This window comes from Saccopteryx leptura, chromosome 1, assembly GCF_036850995.1.
Source record: "Saccopteryx leptura isolate mSacLep1 chromosome 1, mSacLep1_pri_phased_curated, whole genome shotgun sequence".
In the NCBI taxonomy this organism is placed as follows: Eukaryota; Metazoa; Chordata; class Mammalia; order Chiroptera; family Emballonuridae; genus Saccopteryx; species Saccopteryx leptura.
Genome location: NC_089503.1, coordinates 382,376,155 through 382,381,304, shown reverse-complemented (window position 1 = coordinate 382,381,304; position 5,150 = coordinate 382,376,155).

The following is a 5,150-nucleotide window of genomic DNA, read 5'->3' as shown; positions in this document are numbered from 1 at the left end:
ATTTCGCTCTTTTTTGTTGTTGATGGTCTAGATATTGGTTTATCAATTTTATTGATTTTTTTTCAAAGGACCAGATTTTAATTTAATTGATTCTTCTCTATTCTTTTCCTACTTTTAATTTTATCAATTTCTGTTTTGATGTTTATTTATTCTTTCAGCTTACTTTGAGTTTATCTTACACGTTTTTTTCTAGTTTCTTCTTAGATTGTTGATTTGAGATCTTCCATATTTTTAAAAAACTTACTGATTTTAGAGAGAGAAGAAGAAGAAAGAAGAAGAAGAAAGAAGAAGAAGAAGAAGAAGAAGAAGAAGAAGAAGAAGAAGAAGAAGAAGAAAGAGACATTGACCTGTTCTTGCATGTGCCTTGACCAGGGATTGAACTCTCAACCTTTGCATATCCGGACAATACCAAGCTGTCTGACTAGAGCCCTTTCTTCTTTTATAATAAAAGTTTTTTTTTTATATAAATTTTCCTCTAAGCATGGCTTTAACTGCATACTACACATTTTAATATGTTTTTAAAATATGTTTATTTTCATTTAAATTCAGTTCAAAATATTTTTTATTTAAGGTTTCCTCTTTGATCCATGAATTACTTAGAAGTGTGTGGTTTAATTTGCAAGTGTTTAGAGATTTTCCAATAGTTTTTCTGCTACTGATTTCCAGTTTCATTCAGTATGGTCAGAAAACATACTTTAAAATTTAATCTTTAAAAATTGGTTAACACCAATGCCCAACTTTTGGTATTGTCCCATAGATTCCTGAATCTGTTCATTTAAAAAAAATTTTGTCTGTTGTTAAAATGAATAATTATCGATCACTCTAGTTTATTCACGCTTTCCTCCATCATCTTCCCTTTGCTGTTGAGCTCATCCAGTGAATTTTTAACTCAATTATTGTATTTTTCAGTTTTAAAATTTCCATTTGGTTCTTTTTTTTTTCATATTTCTATGTGTTTTCTGAGACTTTCTGCCTTTCCATTGATTTCAGGTGTGTTCACCCTAACTTCTTGAAGCATTGTTATCATAACTGCTATACAGTCTTTGAGGGCCCAACATCTGTATCATCTTAAGGTCGGCATCTGTTGCTTTCCTTTTCTCTTGCGAGTTAAGATTTTCCCCGTTCTTCACATGTTAATCCAGTTGGGATTTTAGCCTGTACATTGTGGGTCTTGTTTAAATCCTAGGAAGTATGTGGGGACTTTTGTTGTTGTTGTTGTTGTTGTTAGCAGATAATCAACCAAGTTAGGGTTAGGCTACAAGTTCCGACCTGCCTTCCTGAGGGCTGTGGTTCTGATGTTAGTTTAATTTTCAAAGTGTTTTTGCAATGCTTTAAGGGCAGGTCCAAGTGTGTGCTACCCCGTGGCCAGCCTGGGTCTGGGGTGGTGATCTGGACTGTAGTTCAGTTCTTAAGGCCCGGTCAGCTGTGCAGGATCGGATCCAGGCATACACAGCTCCGAGCTGAGGCCTGGAGGTCAGACACCCCTTGATGGGATTAGTGTCTGAACCTCCTCTTCCCCACAATCCACGTGACGCTCTCCAGATCCCTGGGGGCTCCCTTCCCAGACCAGCAGCCAGAAATCTGGGGTTCTTGTTTCCCTGCTCTGTTGCATTCTTTCCACTACTGCCTCTGTGTTCAGTACCAAGGAGTGGGAGGACAAAAAGAAAGAAAGAAAGAAAAAATTAATGGCAATTCACTCTATGCTCTTGGGGTCACAGTCGCTCTGCTAATCATCCACAGGAGTCCAGAAATAGAAAGCTTGTCATGAAGCTCTTTCTGTCCACACCCAGCGTGCACTGCTGAGCTTCAGGCTGCCTTTGGGTCCAAGATGGGCAATGCTAGAGAAGTGAGACTTCTAAAATTTCCTTAATCCGCCTGCCACCATTGATTTTTCAGAATCCTCTGCGATCTGCTCCATGAGTTCAGGATTTATAGTTTTATGCAGTGGAAGAGACAAGGTAAGGGTATGCTTACATTACTTCTACAGGACCCAGACCCGAATTCTTATAAAAGAGGAGCCATCCAACTCCATTTGCTGATGTCTGGAATTGCACCATTAGGAAACCCCATCACAATGGCGGTCATATTTCAGTCTACTTTTAAGGACCACGTTGCCTATAAACTCACTCACCCATCAACCACCCCCAGGCACAAGCTGCCATAAACACACACTGATGCGAACACCCAGGTCTCTCCCTTCCTTCACTCACCTCCTCCGTAACTCTTCTGTGTATTCAGAAGGAAAGCTCTCCCCACCCTGAGATGGAAGGGAGGAAACTTGCCTCCTGATGACTTTCTACCCTCCTGGTTGATGGTCTGGCAGGGCCCACACGGCAGGAGTGGCGAACCCAAGTCAGGACCTGGGAGAGTTCCCACCACCCCCGGAGGGGAAGAACGTGAGACCTGTAAACCTGGGTGAGCCCCCTGTGGAACAGGGCTTCTCACTCTCTCACTCTGTCATCATTTAATTGCCTGTTTACATGTCTGTCTCGATGGCTGGGGAACTTCTTCAAAGGGGCCAGAGCCTTGCTTATCTCCAGAGCCCGGCACTGTGCCCCAGATTATCATGCAAGGGGAGAAGGGTGTGTGGGGAATCATGCAGAAGGATTTATGGGAAGCTTAGAAGCAGCGCTCATTGCCTCCACCCATATTCTGTTGTCCAGAGCTCAGTCACCTGGCCTAGCTGAACTGCAAGGGAGTCTGGGAAATGTAATCTTTCTGCATATCCAAGACAGGAATGACACAGTTTTGTTGATATATTGTCTCTGTCACCCATGCTTTAGTCTTAGCTCTGAGCCTTTGCATATATTTTCCTTCCTACCTTGGAATGCTTCTCTTTGATCCCTGCCAAACCGTTTCCATTCTCAGAGGCCATACTCGATCTCTTCTTTGAAGCCCTCCTTGATTGCTCCTTCCTCCTGGATAAATAAACCATGGATTACCCAAAACAGGTGATTTAACACAGGGTTGCCGCGGTCCCAATTTGTTTTATGTGTGCAGTCTGAACAGCAGCTGTGGGACCCTGAGAAGTCAGAGGCCATGCTTATATATAATATGTATGTTCAAAATCCATTTGTTGGACGTGAATATCATCAGAAATGGTACACATTGAAACCTGATGAAATGCACTAGGGAGAACACAGCTTCACTTCTTTGTAATTCTTTTTTATTTTTTTTATTAAGTGAGAGGAGGAGGGGCAAAGACAGACTCCCACACATGCCCCAACCGGGATCTACCAGGCAAGCCCACTAGGGGGCGATGCGCTGCCCATCTGGGGCATTGCTCTGTTGCTCAGCAACCAAGCTTTTTCTTAGTGCCTGAGGCGAGGCCACAGGAGCCATCCTCAGTTCCCCAGGACCAATTCTCCCCAATAAAGCCATGGCTGCAGGAGGGGAAGAGAAAGAGAGAGAGAAGCGAAAGGGTGGAGAAGCAGATGGTTGCTTCTCCTGTGTACCCTGACTGGAAAATGAACCCGGGTCATCCACACACCAGGCCAATGCTCTACTACTGAGCCAACCGGCCAGGGCCTTCTTTGTAATCCTTGCCAGACAAACTGAAATTGAGAAATGTACAAAATAACTGGCCTGTAATCTCCAGACATGTTGAAGTTAAAAACGTCTAAGAAAGATCAAGGAATGGTTATGGAGTGAAGGAAGCTTCACATGACAGGCAGGCAGCAAATGCAACCTGTGATTCTAGACTGAATCTTTTGGCTATGAAAGACAGTATAGGGACAGCTGTCAACACTTGAATGGGGGTCTGAGGATCAGAAGGTAGTAATGTATCAATTTTAATTTCCTGATGTTGATGATTGTGGGCATGCAGGAGAATGCCCTTGTGTATATGAAATACACACAATTTGAAGGCGATAGAACATTAGGTCTGCAACTTATTCTCAAATGTTTCGGAAAATAAATAGTTCTTTGCACTGTACTTCCAACTCTTCTGTGAGTGTGTCATTGGCTCAAAATAAAAAAAGAAAATGCTTCTTGGAAGGAAATGTCAATAAATCCCAAAGGACAGGCAAAAAGGCACACTTCACAGGAGGCCTCCTCCGTCATCGTCCCCTGGGCCCTGAGCAGTGGTTTCAGCAATAATTATCACCACCACGCGCTGGCGGCTGACGGCCCACAGTGCAGCCACTCCCCCTCCTCCTTCTCTCGGAGCACCCCAGTTTTGCTGGGGCTCGACAGTGTGCCAGCCTCGGGGGATGAGACGCTGGCCTAAGCCGGGCGTGACCCCCACTCCTCTTTGCCGGGCACCGCAGTTTCTGTTCCAGGCAACGACATGTAGGTCTTTCAGATCAACCCTCCTTCGAACAACAACAGCAAAAAAAGTGGACAAAAATTATTTTTAAGAAATAAACTTAAAAAGCTTCAAAAAAGATGAAAAGGCAGCAGGGAATACCAACACCAAGCTAATTTTAGAAGGAAAGCTTATAGCAGAGAGGTAAGCACCAAAGCTGCTTATCTTGAGGTTATTTGCAGACACCTGGGTTTTAGTTCAGGGGACCCGCCAGATAGGGGCATAGAAGTGAAGGTCCACCAAGGCCCGAGGTGGGGGCAATTTTTCCGGGAGACCCTTCCCTCCTCAAGCTGGGATTCTAAAGGGTGCACCCTTGGGATGAGGGTGCCAGAGACGGGGTCTCCCCGTCTCCCTCGCGGCGAGGGGCGACGGTATGCCTGCGTTCTGGCCGAGGAGACACACAGGGGGTCTGCTGGGCTGTGCCTGGGAGGAGCTTTGCTGTCTGCAGAAAGGAGACAGGGCACGGGGAGGGCTTCCTCCTCTCTCCTTCCGTTCTGCTCCAGACGCTGCCTCGAGGAGCGGCGATGTAGTTGTCCGAAAGCCATCTTGTGACCACGAGGTGGACACTGAGCAGAGGGATCTGTGGAGAGCCTGGACTGCTGACAGACCCCGGAACCAGCCACTTCCAGACGTTTTGCTATTTGAGAAATACAATGTAAGCCCTGGCCGGTTGGCTCAGCGGTAGAGCGTCGGCCTAGCGTGCGGAGGACCCGGGTTCGATTCCCGGCCAGGGCACACAGGAGAAGCGCCCATTTGCTTCTCCACCCCTCCGCCGCGCTTTCCTCTCTGTCTCTCTCTTCCCCTCCCGCAGCCAAGGCTCCATTGGAGCAAAGATGGCCCGGGC